This window comes from Lethenteron reissneri, unplaced genomic scaffold, assembly GCF_015708825.2.
Source record: "Lethenteron reissneri isolate LAM-NWPU_2019-01 unplaced genomic scaffold, ASM1570882v1 scaffold_115, whole genome shotgun sequence".
Lineage (NCBI taxonomy): Eukaryota > Metazoa > Chordata > Hyperoartia > Petromyzontiformes > Petromyzontidae > Lethenteron > Lethenteron reissneri.
Genome location: NW_026890838.1, coordinates 445,222 through 469,435, shown reverse-complemented (window position 1 = coordinate 469,435; position 24,214 = coordinate 445,222). Strand labels below are relative to the sequence as shown.

The 24,214-nt window shown below is 52.5% G+C and overlaps 1 protein-coding gene and 1 pseudogene across 1 annotated transcript in view; both read right to left on the bottom strand.

Moving 5' to 3' along the window:
* The window catches only part of LOC133361624 (zinc finger protein 664-like), a 346,361-nt gene that overhangs the window by 320,026 nt on the left and 2,121 nt on the right, over window positions 1–24,214 (bottom strand). The window lies entirely within an intron of this gene.
* LOC133361600 (zinc finger protein ZFP2-like) lies at window positions 9,299–17,959 on the bottom strand (annotated as a pseudogene).

The following is a 24,214-nucleotide window of genomic DNA, read 5'->3' as shown; positions in this document are numbered from 1 at the left end:
AATCTTCTTCCCTTAGCTTAAACATAACTGCCGAGCCCTTTGAAACATCCCCTTTTATACCCAACCCCTCCCTGAGGGGTGGGGCCCCGGGGGATCATAACGTTCGAACCAGCCCCCCCCAGGGTGTCTGGCTCGGACGTCGTAGAGGGCACTTGCTCGTGCACTTACGTAGCCCCGCCCACTGTGTTTGTTTTCCATAGGCTGCCATGTATAACGGGCCCTCTCTTTAACACCCCTACACAAGCATATGGCTGAACTCGCACTGCTCAGAGATCGCAACAGTATGAACCGGGGCTTACACAACATACAACATATAACCTCATACTACTGAATAGCAACCAGAATATAAATGCACTTACTGTCATTTAAATTGGGTTTCCTACTCCTCGGCTGTCAATCACTGACCAGCACGTGAAAACAGCAGGCAGCCCGACCAGAGATCAGAGATCACTCTGTTATTACCCCTCTATCATTTACTCAGCGGTGCGTGTGCTGGGGATCTACATCCCTGTGTGCTGGGGATCTACATCCCCAGCACACAGGAATATCACTGGGAGTGGAGCCGAGGGGCAAGTGAGGGAGCTGAGGGAGGGAGAGCCAGTCAAGCGCTGCCAGGGGAGGGCTGGCAGCCTTAGGCCTGGGGGGCAAGTCCAGTCAATTGGCCCATTGAACCATTCACCAGCGCAGCCCAATGAGTGCCCACCGCCGCAGCTCAATCAGTGCCCACCGCTGCAGCCCAATCAGTGCCCACCACCGCAATCCAATGAGTGCTCACCAGCGCAGCCCAATTAGTGCTCACCAGCGCAGCCCAATTAGTGCTCACAAGCGCAGCCCAATTAGTGACCATGGGATGTGGGTGTCATCTGTCTCACCTCTTCAGTTCAGGGGGTAATGATGCTGCCAACTTCCTCCAAGCTGCCTCTGCTCTAAAAGACTGTGGCTGCACCGTGATGCTCAGTCTGTCACGTCTCCCGCGCTCTCTCTCCCACGAACCAGCTTCCGGCTTTCACTGCCCACAAGTCACCGCGCAGCCGGCCCCTCCCACATCCCCTGGCTTCCTCTGAGTCCTGGGAGGTGGGAGTAGTAGTCCGGCTGCGCTGTTCGGTTCCTCCCACCGCCTGAAGCTTGATTGCAGCCAGACTACAATTCCCATGATCCAGCGCTTCAGCCGGCCAGCCAATCGGCGGCGGCCGCCCCCTCTCCCTCTTCCACCAATGACCGTCCTTCTCATGTAGAAAAAAAGTAACAGGCAGCGGCGGCAAAAACACCCGGCGGGCCGGATAAATGTCCTCGGCGTGCCGCATGTAGCCCGCGGGCCGTAGTTTGAGGACCCCTGCTCTACACCTTGGGGTGTGCACAGTGATGTCCTCTGGCTACACAATATTTAACATATCTTTTGACCATGTAGTTCGTGAAGCCTTCAATGGCTGTACCCGAGGAATTACCATAAGGTACAGATATGTAACGGATTCCGGAGACACTTGTAGATGTAACTTCTTTATTACAATACAACACTCCAACAGTCCTGATACTCTGTTACAGCCTAGGTACACAGCCTAGCTACGCAGCTTAGATACTCTAGATACTCTACTCTGGCTACGCTCGCCCTCACAAGGTCGTAGCGTCGGGAGTTCCAGAGTCCCAGCGCTGGCTCTCACAGCATCCCAGGGTCTTCAGATGGCTGGTCGTGGGTCTTGCGTCTTGAGTTACAACTGGGCCCCGATCGTCCAGGGAGCTCTCCTTTTATGCCTGGTCCGATGAGGGGTGGGGCCGTGTGCGCCACCAGACATCCCACAGAGCACACACAGCCCCCCCCCCCCCCGTTGGCGGCGCAAAAAAGGCTTAAGCGCCTGGGAACCCAACGCCTGGCGCCCAAAGGCTTAAAAGCGTCTGGACCCCCTGGGAACCCAGTGCCTGGCGCCCAGAGGCTTACGCGTCTGGACCCACCTGGGAACCCAGAGCCTACAGCAGCCCCTCCCTTCTTATGTCACTACATTACCCCCCTCTACGTAGCCTCCAGCCGACCCGGCTGTCAAAAAAAAATACAATTGTACAAGAAATTATTTGTTAACCATCAGAATGAGTGTGTGACAATCAAGAAAAAAAAAATGAGAAGAAAGCGCCTCTCCCCCTCCTGTGGTCACCGATGCAGAACAACACTGTATAAACACATATATGCAGGATGAACGCACGCCCCAATCGCCCACTATACATGATGGCAAGGTGAGTGGCGTCGCGTTGGGACGAGAGTTCGTGGGCGGGGGTCATGAAAATCGTTTGAGTTTTGAGCGAGTTCGAGTGGCAGGTCCATCGGTCGCGACGGAGGCAGGAGGGGACCGACGACCCGCTGTTGCGCTTGTGTCCTGGGTCGCTGATCCCGCGGGCAAGCTTGTTCCCGCTTGGTCGGCCGAGGCGGATTTCATTCCCAAGGCACCTAAGGGCGGGACAGCGGGACCTGCCCGAGAGTTAGAAGCAGCATCATCGCGGCGCGGCTCGTCAGACATGTCGCGCTCTCGGCCCCGGAGAAGTGAAGGAGGTGTGTAGGGTTGAATGTAAGGTTTTAGACGTGACGGGTGCACGAACCAACGTCGCTTGCCATGCTGGATCCTGACACACTGCGGGCGGAGAACGCGAATAATAACAACCGGGCCTCTCCAAGGCTTAAGCAGTTTTGAGGAAGTAGCCAATGGTACCTGCGGGCAGTGGAGCCAGGCGCGGTCCCCTTCCACCCAAACGTGGCGGGATGTGCGAAGATTCCGCAACCGCTCGTTGGCAAGCTGACGGGCTTCTGAGTTATTTTGAGCAGCCTCCCGGGCATCCATGAGACGACGCACATTAGCACGGATGTGGTCGGCAATCTTAGCCTTAGGTGCGGGCTGTTTAATCTGCAATTGTACGTCGATTGGGGGGCAAACCTCCCTACCATACATAAGATAGAATGGCGAGTACCCCGTGGCAGCATGGGGCGCCATTCTATAGGCGGCCAAGACACCAGGTATGTGGAGATCCCAATCAGTCTGTGACTCAGACACCTGGTGGCTTAGCATGGAGGTAAGTGTCCTATGTAATCGCTCGACCATACCATCAGTCTGGGGGTGATATGGCGAGGTGCGAATTTTGTGTGTCCCTAGCAGGTTGCACACATCCCGCAACAGCGTGGAAGAGAAATTTTTCCCTTGGTCGGTCAGCAGGCGTTCGGGAGCACCCTTGTCCAGGACGTAGCCCTGCAAAAAGGCCTCCGTAATGGCTGCTGCAGACTGGTTGGGGAGTGGCCAGGCCATGGCCCATCGGGTAAAATATTCGACCCCAACCAAAAGGTACTTACTACCCCGAGGAGTAGCGGGAAACGGACCCAAAATATCCAATGCGACGATCTCATTGACCCGGGAAACTTTAATGGATTGGAGCGGCGGGCAGGACGGCCTAGCAGGTGGTTTCCACCGTGCACATTCTGTGCAACCTTGCACAAGGTCAGCCACATCGTTTGCCATGCCCGGCCAGAAAAATTCCAATTGGATTTTAGCTAGTGTTTTCTGAACACCCAAGTGCAAGAGGCGACTGTGGGTTTCCCACACAAGTCGCCCCCGCAGGGAGGTGGGCACCACCAATGTGTGGGATTGGGACCCCCCATCCCAATGCATGAGGACGCCTTCCCGGATGACATATGATACGGGGTCCCCCTGCCCCCTGTGACCCTCGGCATCCCTAGCGCTGCGTCTCAATTTGAGGAGGGAGACGTCTTCCATCTGAAGACGTCCCCAGTCGTCCAACCCGAGGCCCAGCAATGCGTCCTGCGGAACTTGCGTGGAGGGAGCCCCGTGGTCCCCGACCCCATCCCCGGCCGCGGCCGCAAGGGATGGGGGCGGTACTCCGTCAGGCTGCCTACAACGCCCCGCACCCAAAAAACAAGCACAGCGCCCATTGTTCGGCAGTCGCGACAACCCGTCGGCGTTCCCGTGTTGAATCCCCTTGCGGTAAATAACAGTGAACGCAAAGTCCTGGAGGATCTGGAGCCAACGCGAGAGCTGTCCAGATGGTTGGTCCACTCGCAAGGCGTATTGTAGCGCCGCGTGGTCGGAGCGTACTGTGAAATGCCTGCCATACACGTATGGCCTGTACTGCTTTATGAAAAAAACGATAGCAAGCAATTCGCGGCGCGTCACGCAGTAACGTTGCTCCGCGGGCGACAGCACCCTGCTGCCATAGGCGACGACGCGCTCCACTCCATTGACAATTTGCGACAGCACCCCTCCAATTCCGGTGTTGCTGGCGTCTGTATCCAGAATGAACGGAGTGGTAAAATCTGGATAAGACAGGGTAGGAGCATCGACCAGTGCTTTTCGGACGGCATTGAAAGATGCCTGTTCTAACTCTCCCCAGCGGAATTTGACCCCTTTGGCCGTTAATGCGTGGAGGGGCTTCGCGATGGATGCGAATCCCGCAACAAATCGTCGATAATATGAGGCGAAGCCGATAAAACTCCGCACCTCCCCAGCAGAGGTAGAAGTTGGCCATGAGCGCACGCAATTTGTCTTTTCGGGGTCCGTGGCAATTCCCGAGCGGCTGACAATATGGCCCAAATAACGAACCGAATCCCTCATGAGGTGGCACTTTTGCGGTTTGAATTTGAGGTTAGCCGCTCGCATTTTAAGGAAAACTGCCTTCAATCGCGTGAGGTGTTCATCAAAAGTTTTGCTGAACACGATTACATCGTCGAGGTAGATTAGACAAGAATCCCACTGGAGCCCAGCGAGGACCAGCTCCATCAGGCGCTGGAACGTCGCCGGGGCCGAGTGAAGACCCATGGGAAGTCTGTTGAATTGGAACAGTCCCTGCGGCGTGCGAAAGGCCGTCTTTGGTTTGGATGCGTCATCAAGGGGTAGCTGCCAAAACCCCGAGAGGAGATCCAAGGTGGAGAAGTAATGCGCACCTGCTAAGGCATCGAGCGACTCGTCCATCCTGGGAAGCGGGTAGGCGTCGGCCACAGAAATCTTATTAAGTTTCCTGAAGTCAACACAAAAGCGGAGGCTCCCGTCGTGCTTCTTAACAAGAACGATCGGTGCCCCCCATGGGCTATTTGATGGCGCAATGACATCGGCCGCCAACATATCGTTGACGGCCACCCGTACATGTTCCTTTTCGGCCGGGCTCAACCGGAATGGGTTTTGACGAATTGGAGCGGCATCACCCGTGTCGATGTGGTGGCTTAGCAATTTAGTGCAGCCAATGTCGAATTTGCTTTGACTGAAAACGTCGGCGAAATCGCTCAGCAGCGTGCGTAATTTAGCATGCTGTAATGGTGACAAATCGGCAGAAGTGGAGCAAAGCGCGTCGAGCCATCCTGTGTCAGGACCTGGCTTGGCAACGGAAGAGAACTCGCCCCCTACGTGACCCACGATCACATCTTCTGGCGGGGCTGGCGTCGCGTGAGCAAGCACCATTCCCTGACAGATAACGGCCGTTTCCAATCCCGCGTTAAGGACCTGGATAAAGGGGTCGTGGTCGCTTCGCACGAGCGTTTGTGCACACACGAGGTCCGGCACCCGCTCAGCTGAACGCGAAGGCCCGATCACAGCACCCCCCATGAACGCGTCGTAATCAAGGGGTTTACGAAACCGGAGGGGAACTAACATCTGAGAGCCAGGAGGAATGTGAATTGTGCACGCCGCCAACGCCTGCACCGTCGTAGATGCGGAGTGCAACCGAGTGGGTGTGGGTAGGAAGGCCATGCGTCGGCCGGAGGGGAGCTCAATACACCCTTTGTTAATGAGAATTTTAATGGGCATCTTCCCCAAGAAATCTGTTCCGAGGAGGCACGGAACGTCGAGGGTTGATGAGACCAAAATGGGCTCAACTAATTGGACGTCAGCAATGCGGATCTGAGCATTGATCCGTCCGGTGATGCCCAACAAACCCCCATTTGCGGCATAGCATGGCACATCAACTGGCTGCAAGGGACGGCATGTATCGGGCAAAATGTTATAAATTATGTCTGAAATGATGGTCGCCGACGCACCCGTATCGATCAACATACGAACATCAACGCCCTCGATGGAATCCACTACGGCAGAGGACCCTGCCGCAGCGGCAACGACCCTATGGGCCAACACGGACCATTGACCCGGTCCGAGCGCCCGGTTGTTCAATGATGGGCCCGAATCCCCCTCCTCCGAAGCATGACCCCCCTGTGTGGTGTGAGGGTGCGTGCTTGTTGTAAGTGGGGGCCGAGAGTGCGAGGTGTCGTGACTCGCCTGGGTATGCCGAGGATAAGGTGGTGGCCGAGGCGCCGGAGGTCCTGAAGTCCGGCGTCGGGGGACCCGGCAGCCGGACGCCACATGGCCCCGAAGGCCACAGTTGTGGCAGACGATGGACGCTCCGTCCTGGCGCGAGGTTGGCCGGTCCCGCTGGTGGTGATCTCGCTGGGATCGCCAGTTGGACGATCCGCGATTTTCTGTTGCTGCGAAGGCCTGATGAGGCCCCGAATGCACGTCATAGGCTTGTGCATCAGGTGGGCCTGCGCAGGCGGCGATGGTCGTGTCCTCATCGCAATGTAGGTGTGCTTGGATGCACCTGGCAGCACGTAGCGACGTGAAGTCGTCGTCGTCGTCGGCTGTCGGCATGGCAACTCGAAGCTGGCGGGCCAAGCTCATGAGCTTCTGCAGCACGAGTGACTCCACAGCGTCTTCATCTATGCGAGGGTAGGCAACCTTCGCCATGGCCAGCAGCGCGCTGCGGTACCCCATCGCCGACTCGGAGGCCTTCTTCCTCCTCGCATCGAAGCGGTGACGTGCTTCGGATGGGGGTCCATAAATCAGCCGCATCTGATGAAGGGCATCCGTGAGCGTGGCACGATTCGCGCGTGGCACAGCAAGGAGTGCTGCGAGGGAGTCGTCGTCGAGCATGGCCGGGAGGCCCTGGAGCGCTTCATACTCCGACCAGCCGGACGTCTCTATAAGAGAGACGAACCGGCGTTCGAACGCTGCCCACTCACCCCCCTCTGAAGAAAATGCCTTGAGTGCCGGCAGACGTTGCTGGACGTGAGCCAAGCTTCCGTTGCCTGGCAACCCGGCTGAAGCTGGCTGCGCGTTCGCAGCGCTGTCACCCGGCGGTTGCAAACAGCTGTCACCCGGCGGTGAGGGACGCAGCGCTGATGACGCGGCGTTGCTAGGTTGCCAACAGCTGTCACCCGGCGGTGAGGGACGCAGCGCTGATGACGCGGCGTCATCGGGATGGCCCACGCTGGGCCCGGAAGTGACGTCGCTCCCAGCGGCCACTGCTCCCCCCGCAGAAGTGACGACACACCCGGATGTGTTTGTGTTGGAGCCGGCGGGATGGCGCGGCCGTCTCCATCCTTGACGACATGCGACGCATGTCGTCAAGGATGGAGACGGTGGCGTGGAGCAGCTCGGTGAGGCGAAGCAGCGTTTTCTCCATTGCTGCTCCCGACGCTGGAGGAGGATCGGCAGGTGTGGTGGACGCCTGCTCAGCCGGCGGTGCGGCGTCGTTGTCGGCCCGAGTTGGCTGCCCCGTCGCCGCTTGCTCCTCAACATCGCCGTCAGGACTGAAGGTACGTGGCTTACTTCTTGTCTCCATTGCCACCTCTGACGCCAAATGTAACGGATTCCGGAGACACTTGTAGATGTAACTTCTTTATTACAATACAACACTCCAACAGTCCTGATACTCTGTTACAGCCTAGGTACACAGCCTAGCTACGCAGCCTAGATACTCTAGATACTCTACTCTGGCTACGCTCGCCCTCACAAGGTCGTAGCGTCGGGAGTTCCAGAGTCCCAGCGCTGGCTCTCACAGCATCCCAGGGTCTTCAGATGGCTGGTCGTGGGTCTTGCGTCTTGAGTTACAACTGGGCCCCGATCGTCCAGGGAGCTCTCCTTTTATGCCTGGTCCGACGAGGGGTGGGGACGTGTGCGCCACCAGACATCCCACAGAGCACACACAGCCCCCCCCCCCCCCGTTGGCGGCGCCAAAAAGGCTTAAGCGCCTGGGAACCCAACGCCTGGCGCCCAAAGGCTTAAAAGCGTCTGGACCCCCTGGGAACCCAGTGCCTGGCGCCCAGAGGCTTACGCGTCTGGACCCACCTGGGAACCCAGAGCCTACAGCAGCCCCTCCCTTCTTATGTCACTACAGATACAATGGGAGGCTGATCGAATCCCGTGTGCGGTCAAGGGATGCCTCCCTATTGCTCAACCATGTTATGTATGCCCATGCTCTGGTGATTGCTGTTCACTGCTATGGAGAGATCGGAGAGATTCCCATACCTGGCCAGTGTGCTCATGACCGGTTCCGGTTTAACAGCAGAGGTCTCACTCCAAATCAGTCGAGCGCTATTCCATTTTCATCGGCTGCGTTACGCTGTGTGGAAGCTACCTGATCTCTCGCTGCGCATGAAGCTCCAGGTCTTCTCGGCCACGGTAATTCCCTCCCTTCTCTACGCTTGCGAGGCATGCACCCCCCTAATGGAACATCTTCGCCGGTTAAGAACATTTTGGCTGGCCTACTAACGATCTATCCTGGGTTTAACCATATGTGTATGTGTGCGTCTAAGTCGATGTGTTTCTATATGTGTGGGTCGATCTCTGTGTGTAAGTCCATGTGTGTGTCTGTCTTTTTCGCCCGAGCAACGCCGGGTACTTACCGCTAGTTACACATAAAAGGCAAAGTTGTGATTATGTGTCTGTTCAAAATGTTTAGCGTACTTCCCGACATGCAACAAACTTGCCATGTGGATAATTTCCAGACTGTACACCATCCAAAAATAATAAAAAGAAACTTTTTTTTGGGGGGGGGGGGGGAGCAAATATTCTTTGCACGGTGAGCTGTGACGTCAAATCTGTCATGTGACCCGCGCATGTGGAAGCGTAACGCATTGTAGTGTAATGGTTAGTGCGCTGTGCTACGAACCCGGCGACCCGAGTTCGATTCCCCCTCACGGCCACCACCGGTGATGATTATTTCTACCGATCCTGGGCCTCCTCTAGGTTGACTCAGCCTCAAACGAGTAACTGCTGTGGTGTGTGAACATTGCCACTGGAGAGACAAAGGTGGCCGGGGGTGGTGCTGGCCACCCACCACCTCGTGTGCCGTGCCGGTCTTCATAGGTGCTCGTTAACAGCACTTGACCCCTACAGTTTCACAGGCTACACGGGGGATATTTGTCTTTATCCTGTGTGGGGGGAGGGGGCAGCGACTGCGTAGCGATTCGCGCGCTGCGCTACGAACCCGGCGACCAGAGTTCGATTCCTGCTCAAGGCCACTACCGGTGACGATTATTTGAACCGGTCCTGGGTCTCCCCTAGGTCGACTCAGCCTCAAACGAGTAACTGGTGTGGTGTGTGAACATCGCCACTGTGGAGACAAAGGCGGCCAGGCGTGGTGAATCCAAGTCCCGGGCGAGGCCAGGTAGTAAAGCTAGTCAATTATATAATTACCATTCCCTCCCCGTCTCGAATCACTGCACCAAATTTAGCTAAAAGATTACGACACCCTGTTGCTCTATTTAAGACCGGGAGCGAGTGGAGGGCCTCATCATTCTGGCAAATTGCCCGATGATGCTGGATGTAATTACCAGCGAAACGTACTCAAACTTTTAAATGATGTTGAATCACTCGTCAACACACTGGTGGGCTAAAGTAGTGAACTATTTGTCTTGGTAAACGCGACACATTTTTTTACTGTTTGGCAGCGTCGGGTGGTGGAGGGTTACGACACATTTGACTAATATTGGTCGCGAAAGCCTACGTGTTAAACTGACCATGTACTGTGTTAACGACTGGAAGACAAAGGTGGTTGGGCGAGGCTCTGATCCCGTGGAATACATATTTTGGTCGTGTGTGAATGACATATTTCGCATTCTCTTCTGAATGACCCTAAGTCTAATACTTTCATAATTACTTTGTTCTTGCTTAACCAAGATTCGTGGTATACCATAGTTGTTACCAAGGATATTATGAGGGTTTAATTAACATTTGTTCCCAGTCTGTATTGCCAGGGATCCGTGCTTCTTATTCTCAAGTTATATTTTGATATCCTGAGGTTGAAGATATAGCTAAGCTTAAAACCTTACTGTTGTATTTTTAAAAACCCCAGTTAACTCGTAATGATTAACTGCCCTTGGGTGAATTTCGCTGTCCAAGGGAGGTTCATGACCCCTGCTGTTTTCGTCTTTTGTTTTATTGTGGGGTTTTTCCTTTATGGCGATCTTCTCTTGAAGTCAACTGGGGATTTCTCGAAGAATCTCATTAGCCCCCCCCCCTTGGGTTTGCCATTTTTTAAATTACATTTTATGACTTCCCCAGCAGGCTTGTGAGTAATTATCCTCCAGCTGTCTTTTGCGTGGCAAGGCAGGGGGGAGACTCACCTTTTCCATGCCACAGCTCTGCATCCCAATCAAAATTATTACAAAATAGAAAAAGATCACTCGATATAATTTTATGGAAAAGGCATATATACAACATGTTCTTCGAGTGTTTGTGACGAGATGACTGAGTTGCTGAGGCGATTAAGCAAGCACCATACAAATGCTAAAATTATTATACCATAGTATAACATAGAGAATGCTTCGGAGCTTATTGGCTCTGGCTCCTGGTTAGAGATCTACCCAACCCACAGGTCCGCAAATACTGGCTGCTCTTACTCTGCAGGTTGAACCTAGGAATTGAGTGTGCAACTTAACGTTATTTTAATTAAAGGCCTGTGACAAAGGTGCATCTTTTGGAGCTTCATTGTCTCAAGCTTACACATCTACCCGGTCTCCATTTGACTTAGTATTGTCTAAGAAGTCCACCCACACCTCCACGTCCACAAACTCCTGGGAGTTGCCTCGCTCTGCCTCACAGTCAGAATTCTCCTCCTGCTTCACGTTGCCTCCATCGATGTGAAGGTCCGATTTTGGAGTTGAATCTTCATCTTCACATTTTACCATCGCTTCTTCGCTCTTCACCATCACTTCTTCACATTTCACCTCTTCAAAATCCACCTTGACACATTTTATTGCGTCCAAGCTAGAATTAAATTCTGGTTCTTTTTTCAGCAGGGATGGGCTCATTGCAGCACTTGGATTTACACAAGCCGATTTCAGACTCCGCTCCTTGAGGATCATCTGATGCCTGTGTGTTCTCTGGTGTCTTTGAAGCTTTGATAACGTTGCAAATGCCTTCCTGCACAGAGTGCACTTGAAGGGTTTAGCTCCCGTGTGCGTCCTCTGGTGGCTCTGAAGATTTGATAACGTTGCAAATGCCTTCTCACACACAGTGCACCTGAAGGGTTTCTCTCCTGTGTGTGTTCTCTGGTGGCTCTGAAGATGTGATGACTGTGCAAATGCCTTCTCACACATAGTGCACCTGAAGGGTTTCTGTCCTGTGTGTGTTCTTTCGTGGTCGTGAAGATGTGATGACCGTGCAAATGTCTTCTCACACAGAGTGCACTTGAAGGGTTTAGCTCCCGTGTGCGTTCTCTGGTGGCTCTGAAGATTTGATAACGTTGCAAATGCCTTCTCACACACAGTGCACTTGAAGGGTTTATCTTCTGTGTGTGCTCTCTGGTGGCGCTTAAGATTTGATAACGTTGCAAATGCCTTCTCACACACACTGCACTTGAAGGGTTTCTCTCCTGTGTGCATTCTCTGGTGTATTTTAATATTTGATGACTGTGCAAATGCATTCTCACACACAGTGCACTTGAAGGGTTTCTCTCCTGTGTGCATTCTCTGGTGTATTTTAAGATCTGATGACCATGCAAATGCACTTCCACACACAGTGCACTTGAAGGGGATCTCTCCTGTGTGCATTCTCTGGTGTGTTTTCAGATGTGACAACGTTGAAAATGCCTTCTCACACACAGTGCACTTCAAGGGGTTCTCTCCGGTGTGCGTTGTCTGGTGTATTTTAAGAAGTGATGACTCTGTAAATGCCTTCTCACACACAGTGCACTTGAAGGGTTTCTCTCCTGTGTGTGTTCTCTGGTGTCTCTAGAGAAGTTTTGACTTTGCAAATGCCTTTTCACACACAATGCACTTGAAGGGGTTCTCTCCCGTGTGTGTTCTTTGGTGTGTTTGAAGATATGATGACTTTGCAAATGCTTTATCGCACAAAAGGCACCTGAAGGGTTTCTCTCCCCTGTGTGTTTTCTGGTGTCGTTTCAGAGGAGATGAACCTAAAAATACCTTTACACACAAACTGCACTTGAAAGGTTTCTCTTCCGTGTGTGTTCTCTGGTGGATCTGAAGAGTTGATGACTGTGCATATGCCTTGTTACACACAGTGCACTTGAATGGTTTCTCTCCTGTGTGAGTTCTCTGGTGCTGTGTCAAACTTCCAGTACGATCCGTGCTGTCTGCATACTGGTCGCATTGTTTCCTTCTTGTACCGAGCTGCGCCGAGTCCCTTTGCTCCATCAGACCAATTCTGCAGAGGAAGAGTCAGAGGAAGCATCAGTTGCAGACAGAAAAACATATCCACACCATCTACGTCAGTATCAAGGCACAGAGGAATGCATATACACAGTCACACATGACATACACATCTATACTTATTCATATTTTCATGATATAGTGAAAATAATTCCCCAATTCATCACCCGGGCTGTTAAGGCACACAATGAGAGGGCCAATGGTCATAAATATGCCTGGATACCCTCGTGTCTTCAAAAGGAATGCTTACCAAAAACTCCAAGCACACAATTTCGGTTGTCTAGCTACGACAGGAATATTTATTTAAGAAAAATTAGCTAACATAGCAAAGGCTGTTGAAAAATTATTATTTGTATTATGCAGAAATGTATAAATTAATGTTCATTTGCAACTTAGAGGTGTGAAGCCAGGCTCAGATGAGCTTGAACGCAAGGATGAACAGATCTAACTTCAGCTGCATATGTGCAGTGTTAATTTCCTGACTGTTTCCATTATTATAAAATCTTGTTCTGTACCTGTTGAATTCCATGACGAAATGGGGCCTTGCATATGTTCTACAAAAAGATCACCTCCGTGGGAAAATCTTGACTTAAAACTTTTGTGATAGCGGGAATTCATATTCTTTGGTTATTTCGGTAAAGTCACGTAGATATAAAATAATAATACAAATAAAGTGAATAGAAGAAAAAAAACAACTAATGTAGACTGTAGCCTGGTTCTTAACCTCGGTGAGCGTACTGGCAGTCTATAATGGAGACTATTGCCTGTTTTTTTGACGAGACCTTTGCAATGGACTAGACATTTGCAATGGACTAGACCTTGGCGATGGACACTCACAGCTTTGTATGTAAAAAAGTCCAGGCAGCTTCCACATAGTGTTACAGAGCCTAATGAAAGAATGCTGCTAGACTAATTTGAAGTGAGACTTTGGATGCCAAACCAGAGCTGGTCGTGAACACATTAACCAGGTATAGGAGCTCCTACACCACGTGTAGAACGACCTGATTATTCATGGAGAGCTGAGCAGGTGCAGTGTTGTATGACATTAAATTCCCAGGGAGGTGTTCTTTGGGTCTTTCGTTAAAGTCACGTCACTTAACCGAAAGACCCAAAGAATATGAATTCCTGCAGTTACGAAAGCTTTTGGTCAAGATTTTCCCAGGGAGGTGATCTTTTTGTAGAACATATGCAAGGCCCCATTATGGAATTCTCCAGGTACAGAACAAGATTCTCCAACTCAATATCATTGAGTAGCCATGACCATATCATCAACATGCGTAACAAAGTTGACCAGCAGGGGACAATCCCTTGACTTCAGCCAGGCATCGATTAGCATATCATTGTTACTGTATGAAATGCAATTTTTTATAGGGCCATTGTGAGCTTCTAAAAACACATCATTATTTGAAAATGCTACGTAATGTAATGCATGGGGCCAGAGGGAATTTCGGCCACAAGCCATGTTGAACAGGAAAGGGATACGACTCCTGGTCACACAGCTTTAGACGGGCCTGCCTAAAATCATAAAAATCCTCAACGAATGTGAGCAGAGGCAGAGATATCTAAAACAAAAAATAATCCAAAACCCCAAGCCTCTTTATGGTACTATAGGCCGTAATTACACCAAGAAAGCAGAGATCTAGTTTCTGCTGAAAATCCGTACTCCTGTGCTATAGCTGATGGACAGAAAATACAGCAGCCCCTTGAATAGCGCGGAGGTAACATTCTTGGAAAGTGCCGTGCGAAAGCTAAAATGCCGATATTTAACATTTAAGCCTGACCTAAATAATGGGGTTAGGTAAACGGCATATAAAATATACATCACAATTTAAATAAGTACTGTACTGTATTCCCAATAAACTAAATTATTGAAATAAACGTCGAGAAACCGTATACAAAACATTCCAAGATGAGTATAAATGTATATAAATAAAGCAGACTTCCTGTGTTTTTTTGAGAACCAAATTGCGCCAACACTATGAAACCTACACACCCCAAATTTTCCATGTGTACTCAAGGGTAAGTTATTATGTTTTCACGCAATTTTTAGCTTACCTGTTCACCTTCAACACCTGTAACACCTGCACACTCCAACACCCCGCTGCTGCTATATTTTTTCTCATTTACCACATTATCCTTACATATTATCAGGCCTGCATTTTTGCCACAAAATTCATTCACTTCCGGCTCCTTACTGTCCTCTCTGCACACGCAAGGCTCACCTCTAATATACTGCAATATTTCATCATGGGACCTTTGCCAGTACCAAAATATGAGAACAGGTTTTCCCCGTTTTTCTGGCAACAAAACTGGTGTTAAGATGTTAAAACACCAAACTGAAACCTTTTACAAGCAATCATGTGTGCATTAACCACAATACTTGTGGTCAGAATGCAAACAAAAACACTCTGATAGAAAATTCATGGTCTGCTGCTGAGGCAGACTGTTTTAAAAGGTTTGAAATGGGTGTAGCCCAAGGGTCATAAAGAAGTGGCCGGGGCAAGTGATGATAATGTAATAAATTAGCATGTTAATGTGAAATCGAAAAGTGGTGCAATCCAAAGCGGCCTCCCTACAAGACAGAGAAGGAGCGAGGTTCTACCTGGGTAAACAACAACTACCACTACGACAACGATGTGAACTTCTCACTTCGGATCTCAGTGAGCACGCATGAAAATAAATCACGCTTGCTAACACAGAGCGCACGCCTGGGATACACTGCCGAGATCATCGATGACCTCGCCACCGAGAAAGTTCAGCATTATCTGACAAGCACAACGGGGTGGCAGCCAGATGCGAACTGCCCATATCCCCCATTTAACACCCTTGCCGAGCACGCGCACATGTGTGTGTGAGAGATTTGCTCGCGATCGTGCGGAATTCCGACGGCTGGGACGGGATAGAACCATTGCAAGTCTTCTTCCAGAGGAGGAGATGAGGGGGGGGGGACGAGGGAGCCTCCGGGACCCCGTGAGACAACCCCAGGATGGGTGGTAGGGATACAGACCGGCATAGGAGATATCACAGGCCATGCGACCCAAGTACGTGAGGAGGTAACCCAAGAATGCGGGAAGGTAACCCAAGTACACCTCAATGTGACCAAGCCGCAGTCCACAGCAGAGATAGTCCAGTCCGAGGTGGGAGGGCTGCGCTCCACGGTCGGGGGGCTAACCAGGCGAGTATCTCAATAGGAGGCAGAACTCGAACAAATGAGCACTTGGAGGGTAAGGGGGAGTGGACAAGGGGCCTCCTATGGAGCCACCGCCCTTCCCCGTGCGTGCTATCTATCCGACAAATGGGGGCATCTCGTGAGAAACAGTCCCCAGATCGCCCGTGCGAGAGAAGCACCAGGGTTAAACACCAAGGCCTCCCTAAAGAGGGGACCACAGAGGGGTGCAATCGACGTGGTCCCAACACAAATAAACTGTCGTGATAATGGTGAGCGAGTGACCCCCACGCAGATGCCGACAACAACACCCCAGAATGCGGCGACTGCGGGTGACTGGCTGCGGGAGCTGGTGGCAGGAATAATGGGGGCCACGTCGCTCGTGGAAGGGCAGGTGAACAGGCGGCGTACCCAGATTCTGCTGGACACGTGGGGCGGTAACGTCACTCGTGAGTGCAACACACTGCAGCGTGGTCGGGGTTGAAGTGGGCCGCCTACAGGCCCCGGATCGTGCGCTGCACACTGCAAGTGGAAGTGGGATGGGACTGCTGGGGAGGGTCACCCTTAAGGGTCGCCTCGGACACCAGGTGTGTAACCAGGAGTTATACGTGTCGAGCGTGTTATGCCACGAGTGTATTGCAGGTACCGATCTTCTGGAAAAGTTGGGGCTCAGCGTGCAGCCCCGCCGGCGATGCGCCACCGTGGAGGGCAGCGGGGAGCGGATTCCTTTCTTGGGACAAGAGCCGGGTTGCCCTCGCTTCGAGCCCGTGGCCGCTATCCTGGCGTCGGCCGTCACCGTCGGCATTGGTGTTCCACTGGGTTTTCCGTTTTTCTCCCAAACCTAAACTCAAAACATATTTAGTGGTGGTCAAACAGTCCAATGCAGGACCCTCCTGAAAAATAATCTTTAACTGCTAAATAAAAATTTTAATTGGAAAACCCTCAAACACAGTACATTATTACTATTTTAACAGGTGAGGCCCACTGAGCTGCATAGCTTTAACAGAATCGACCTGGACACAAATGATAGCTCAACTTAGTGGCTTATAATATGGAAATGTTTTGCAGCAAAATTCTCAAAATGCATGTTTCTAAATGTGGAGAAAAATCAATGCCACTACGGGGAGAGAGAGAAAAAATAAAAAATGTAAACTGCAATTATAAATACGTCAGGGTTGGAATCGAACTCACGCACGCAGAGTACGCTCACGGAGTACGCTCACACAAATGAGTACACTCGCTCACTCGGATTATTTTTCTCCGGGTCCTTCGATTTTCCCCTCCACATTTAGTAACATGCATTTATATTATTTGGCTGCTACAATCTTCCACGTGAAAAGCCATTTCGTTGAGCTATCATCTATGGCCAGGTGGCTTCTGACAAAATATCTAACAGCTCTGTGAGCCTTGATTGGTAATATAAAAATAGTTTACACCATTTGAATCTCATTTGCCATTAAAAAATATAATTGTATTTTTTACCCTTTTATCTGGCAACAAAACTGACACCTTTTTTTACGAGGTGTCAGTTATGTTGCCAGATAAAAGGGTAAAAAACCAATTATCATAAAAAATAGTTGTTCATCGGTCTAAAGGGTGCATCAGCAAAACCAACTCGGCAGAACGCTCCTGAATTAGAGTGCTGAGACTCATTGTGGTCATGTACTCGAGTGTGTACCATGGTGGCTGGGAGATGGTAACTGCCTCTCCTGGTTTACAGGAGGTGGTGGGTTCGATCGCGACCCCTCCTGTATATTTTGAGTTTGCTTATCTCTCTCTCCCCCCGTGGTCGCGTGGATTTTCCTCCGGATCCTCAGGGTTTTCCCCTCCACATTTAGAGTCAACATCACCACGCGTTTAGAGTATTTGACAGACAGACATTTCCACACGTTAATAAGCCACTTTGTTCTGGACTGGTAGCTTCTGAAAACAAGAGCGGTATAGCAGCTGAAGTGGGCTTGGCCTGGTAGGATAATAAAAAAAACGAAATACTTAAAAGAAACAAAGTTTCAAAGTAGTGAGCCAGATTTTCAACAAATTAAACTTAAGCAGAGAATTAAAGCAAATGCAATCAGGCGAGGGCAGGAGGCAAGGCCCCGCATGGCTAGGCCCCGCGTTGTAATGTTCCAACCTGGACATCGATTCAATACTCGCTGCTACTCAATTGATATCCCTACGAGAGAGACGGAGCGAGGCTCTACCTGGGTAAACAACAACAACCACAACAACAACAACCACCACGATGTGAACTTCTCACCTCGGATCTCAGTGAGCGCGCGCGCGGATCGGCAGCTTCCTGGTGTCTCGTGACGTCACGCGGAAGCAGGTGACATGACGTCACTAGCGGGGTTCACCTCCCCCTCACGCTGATGAGGTAATGCAGTGGTGACGTCAGAAAGCGGCGTTAGAGTTTAAGTTAATTAAGATTCCTATTCCATTGATCCCTCTATTGAACATTGACCCTTTGTGTGCGTGAGCTCAACAACGTGAACATTGTGTGTACAAACTGTGTACTCAGTGTGTGTGGGGCCGTCCATAAATACGTCACGCAAATGGGGAGGGGATGGTCAGACATTTGTGACGAAGTGTGACGATGGGGGAGATAAATGTGACGTCACATCAAAATGCGGAACTTAAATATAGACAACACGTTCTACTTAATTTAACACGTAGCAGGCTTCCGCGACCAATATTATTCATAATATAGGTTTTTGTGTCAGATCGCGTTATTTATAGCCAATCTGTATATGGAGAACTTTGACACAAGAGCATTTGCCTCGAGTACATTAAAACCATCCTGTTGGTTTAGATATGTTGATGACACTTTAGTTGTCTGGCCACATGGTAAAGATGCATTTAATGATTTTCTAAATCATCTCAATGCACAAAACCCGGCTATCCAGTTCACCATGGAAATTGAGGTAAATAACAGACTCCCGTTCCTAGATATTTTGCTGGGACATGGTCTTAATGGCAAAATAACACACAGCGTTTACCGAAAGCAAACGCACACTGATGCATTTCTGAATGCAGATTCACATCATCACCCAGCTCAAAAATCCTCTCTTGTCAAAACACTCATACATCGGGCTAAAACAGTGTCAGATGGTGAGAGTCTAGTGAGAGAGATGAAACATGTTAAAGAAGCACTAAGACAGAATGGATACAATAATGCTCAAATGAACAAAGCACTGAAGGCCAAATCACGAACGCAAAGCAACACTGCTGAAAGCGATAAGATTGTTCAAACAATCAAAATACCATACATCTCAGGAGTAACTGACAAATAAGCCCAGGTTTTGCAAAAACAAAACATTAAATTGAGATTTGGTACAATTAACAAAATAAAAAAAACTGGTATCTGACACTAAAACGAATTGCCTAAATTATCAACAGATGGTGTATATCGGATTAATTGTTTATGTGACAGATGCTATATTGGACAGACGGGACATATCAGCATAAGATTAAAAGAATGTGATGCCACCGCCATGAAGCCGTTCGGCAGGTGCCCCATCCCCGACCTCGCCACCACCAAGCAACGGAGCCAACCCCTCGTTCTCCTCACCTCACCTCACATGAACACACCCGCACGCATTCCCCCCCCCCCCCCCCCCCATAGAGCTGGAAGGGGAGCTCACCTGAATTATGTTATCACGAAGCATGTCTCCAACTGCCTCTTTGATCTGGGTGCGAGCCCCTGGTCAGCCCCAGTGGTACTAGTAACGAAAAAGGATGGGTCAACCCGGTTCTGCGTCGATTACCGTAAACTGAACGCAGTCACGCTCGGCGACGCCTTCCCCATACCCCGCATCGACGACACTTTTGACAGCCTCGCCGGAGCGCGATATTTTTCCACCCTCGATCTCGCGTCCGGGTACTGGCAGGTGGAGATGGCGGAGGAGGATCGGCCGAAAACCGCATTCACCACCCCGATGGGACTATTCGAGTTTCGAGTACTCCCGTTCGGAATCACCAATGCGCCCGCGACGTTCCAGCGGCTGATGGAGTTGGTGATGCGGGGTTTGCAATGGGAACAGTGCCTGATTTACTTGGACGATGTGATCGTGTTCAGTAGATCTTTGTCTGAGCATTGGTCCAGGCTACGAGAGGTGTTCCAGCGACTGCGAGCGGCTCATCTCAAGCTCAAGCCATGTAAGTGTTACATCGCACAACGCGAGGTGGGGTACCTCGGGCATCGCGTCAGCAAGGCAGGCGTGCGTACCGATCCGGAGAAGGTACGTGCCGTAGTGGAGTGGCCACGGCCAAGGAATCTGACGGAGATCAGATCATTTTTGGGGCTCGCCACCTATTATCGTCGATTTGTAAAGAGATTCAGCGAGATTGCACGCCCTCTCACCCAACTCACCTCCCCTAAGCACCCCTATCAGTGGACGGGGGCCTGCCAGACGGCCTTCACCACTCTCAAAGATCACCTCACCCACGCCCCCACCCTCGCTTTCCCCGATTTTACCACTGATTTTATTTTGGACACCGACGCCTGCAGCAGCGGGCTGGGCGCGGTGTTGTCACAGGTACAGGATGGGACAGAACGAGTCATCGCGTATGCCAGCCGGACCTTGAGTGTGGCCGAGCTGAACTATTGCGTGACCTGCCAAGAGTTGTACGCCGTGATTTTCGCATGTAAGCAGTTCCGGCCGTATTTGTACGGCAGGAAATGTCGCGTACGCACTGACCATTATGCTCTGCAGTTTCTTCTTACATTCAAGGAGCCGCGGAGGCAGATGGCCCGGTGGTTGGCGCAGTTGCAGGAGTACAACCTGCAAATCGAGTATCGGGCTGGCCGGACGCATGCAAACGCGGACGCCTTGTCGAGGCGGCACACGGTGTACGCCGAGACAAGGGCGGAGGAGGCCTGCCCGTGTTTCACGGGGGGACGCTGCCGGCAGGCAACGGACCCCCGAGAGGCCGCGGCCACTGACCCCCCCCCAGCGAGAGAGAGTGCAGTGTGCGCCACGGAGACCCTCACAGGTGGCACCGAGGATCCCGTCGACCGCCCGGCAAGCGTGGGACCCACGGCTCGGGACCCGGCGGATCACCCCGCCCCAATCGGACGGATCCGGGAGGACGTCAGCTGCGCCTTCCCGGGCCTGAACGACGAGCAGCTGAGACAGACCCAGCAGCGAGATCCCGATCTGGCGGCGGTGGAGGCGGCACTGCGGGAGGAAAAGAGCGCCCTACAAGGACCCTGGAGCGGTCTGTATGGCCGGTTGTGTGTGCAGAACGGGGTGGTACGGGAGTTAACCGAGGCCGGCCAGCCGGGGTGCATCTGTGTTCCTGCCCAGGTGCGACCCCAGCTGCTACGGCTGGTGCATGACCACCCACTCGGGGGCCACGATGGGGAACGACGCACTCGAGAGACCCTGCGTCGCCAGTATCTCTGGCCCAAATTGGCACAAGACGTGGCGGCCTGGGTACAGGGCTGCCGCGCCTGTCAGCAGTGCGGGCCGAAACCGGCACAATACCAGGTACCCCTAAGGCCGTTCCGCGTCAGCCGCACGAATCAGCTGGTCGGGATCGACCTACAGGGGCCATTCCCGCGATCCCATCGAGGCAACCGGTATATCCTAGTCGCAGTAGAGTATTTCACCCGCTACCCCGTGGCAGTGGCTATCCCTGATAAAACGGCCTTGGTGGTGGCCCGGGCATTCGTGGAACACTACGTACTTAAGCACGGGATGCCAGAACGAGTCCTCACCGACCAGGGTAGCGAGTTCGAGGCCGAGTTGTTCCAGGCACTGTGCCGAGAGTTCGGAATCCAGAAGGACCGAACCACAGCGTACCACCCCCAGGCGAATGGTATGGTGGAGCGCATGAATCAGACCTTAGCGGGGAAACTCAAACGTATGGCGGCCGCAAATCAACGGGATTGGGATGAACACCTCCCCTACGCCCTTTTCGCCTACGCCACCACCGTACACACGTCGACGGGACAAACCCCGTTTTTAATGATGTTCGGCCGTGAGTCTCGTTTACCCGCAGATCTGATATTCGGCGTTCCTTCCCCCCAGCCGGAGGAGGGAAGCCGCCCCGTGGAACACCTGATGGAGACCCTGCGAGAAGCCCGAGGCCGAGCATACCCGCAAGGGGAAGCCGCGCATCGGCGGCAGGAACAGGGCGCCCGACCCCGCATGGAACCCCCCTTATTCCTGACCGGCGCTAAGGTGTGGCTACACACCCCTCGCGTCGGGGCCGGGCAGGTGGGGAAACTGACGACCTACTGGCGGGGACCCTGGACCGTGGTACGGCAGATCTCCCCCTGGACGGTACTAATCTATGGCGGGGAGAGGGGTCGAGAGACGGTGGTCAACGTCCGCCGCTTAAAACCATGGAAAGCGGCCCCGGCGAGAGAGAACCCCGTCGCCCGAAGGCCCCGAAATCCCGGGGTACCCGCACCCCTCGTGTTGGGGGGCCTCGCACACTACATGGGCCCCGCCAGGCCCCCGAGACGCCCCGATTCAGTCAGGAGACGGCGCGGACGACGGTCCCTAAACCCTTCCGCTGCTGAGTTTGTGCCCCAGCCCACAGGTGCCGGAGGACGGGGAGAGCCGCTGGAGTGGAGGAGGCCGCCGCAGGACCGCAGGAGCCACAGAGGACGGAACCACCCGCCCCGAGACCAGCCACCAGGTCCGGACGGATCCCCCGAACCCCGCAACGTTTCCTCGTGGGCGCGGCCCAAGCAAGGTGCTCCAGTCAACCCGTGACGGGGACTGGCACCTCGGGGGGCTATGTGATGCCACCGCCACGAAGCCGTTCGGCAGGCGCCCCATCCCCGACCTCGCCACCACCAAGCAACGGAGCCAACCCCTCGTTCCCCTCACCTCACCTCACATGAACACACCTGCACGCATTCCCCCCCCCCCCCCCCCCCATAGAGCTGGAAGGGGAGCTCACCTGATTGACCGGTTTTTATCCGAGAAACCCTTATCGGGATTAACTCTCACGGTTTCCGGCGATCAGGGAATTGGACGGCCTCCCCCAACGCTACTTTGCACCGCGGCGCTGCGACCGGCCTTAAGATGGTATGGCCGCGGCGAGGGGCATTCGGCCACCGCGGTTGAAGCGCATCCCTCACACACACCACCCACGTGTCGACGGGGCAAGCGGGTGAGGGACGGGACAGCATGAGTAGCGGGACCGCAGGGGCTCTTGCACATAGTCACGGATGGTTGGGATAATTACGCTTGAGCGCGCAGGCACCATTGTTAGGGAGGGTAAAGGATTAATTAGAATTTACGCCACGCACGCCGCACATTGATTAGCATATCACAGGCGCCCGGAACCGCCGTGCGCGTGCTAGCGGGCGCGAGCCCATTGTTAAGGAAAGGCTGAGGGCCGCCATCCCGCTCGGAGCCGCATCCCTTTGATGAGGGGAGGATAAAAAGGGTGGGCAGGGGAGAGATCGCGGTCTCACTCCAGCACCAGGCGACACCACGAGCTCCAGCCCAGCGACCCGGACGTCCGTGAGACGCACCGCGGTACGCTGCGAGCAGGAGATCAACGGACCGCCGTGAGCACCTAACAGTGAGTAAGAAGGTGAATTGGAATCATAGCAGATAAATCAGGAATAGGTATAAAGGTATCAGCGTAGGCCAGCCTTGTCGACTCACTGATTTAACACCTAGTTCCAGGTAGCGGACAATAAATCATTAATAGCTGATCGCGGCCTGTGATCTCGTTGAGAGGTGTGAACGTGTGTGGTACTGTGTACACAGTGGTTCGCCACGTGAGCGCTGCGCGGAGCTGCGCGTGTGGGTGCGCGTGTGTTCACTACGTGTATGATACAGGTACGCGATCACAACGGGGGTATTCAGTGGTGAGCGAGTGCCGCGGGGAGCTGTGTGCGTGAGTGCGCGTACGTTCGCTGCGTGTCGGATACGGGTGCGCATTGGTAACGTGGTTATTCGACGTGGAGGCGAGTGCCGCACAGGGCTGTAGACGGGCGCACACTCGCAGCGTGCGAGAGCTGTACGTAGCGGTGTAAAGAGGTGGAGTATGGCGTTTGATTGATGATGCCATGCGCACGTATGCTTGCAGCGTGGGAGCGCTGCGTGAAGCCGTATGGGTAGGGGCGTCGCGTTCGAAGGCCGGCGAAACCCTAGAGGGTATTAGGGAGGTGGGGTAACATAAACGGAATAGGGGATGATGGCGGGGGGGAACCCGGGGGCCAACGGCCCCCACAAGAACACCAAAGAAACATTAAATTATCTCAAACACAACTGTCGGCAGTGACAGAGCATGCTTGTCAACAAGAACACTCAATTGATTTTGATAACGTTGAAGTGTTGTGTAAAATTAATTATTACTGGCCAAGACTAATTAGAGAATCCATTGAAATTGAAACAGAAATAACTTCAATCGCTCTGACAGCTACAGGCTTAGTGTGGCCTGGAAGCGTATTATTATATAAATACAATTACAATTCCTTATAAGGGAAAAAAATACCAATGAATAACAATTGAATGATTACCAATCTATATAATTACAATACCCTCCCCCTCTTTGCCTCAAATCATTGCACCAGATCAAATTGAATTAAATGATGACGTCACCCTGATGCTGCTCTATTTACGACCGGAAGCAACAGGAGAGCTTCACCA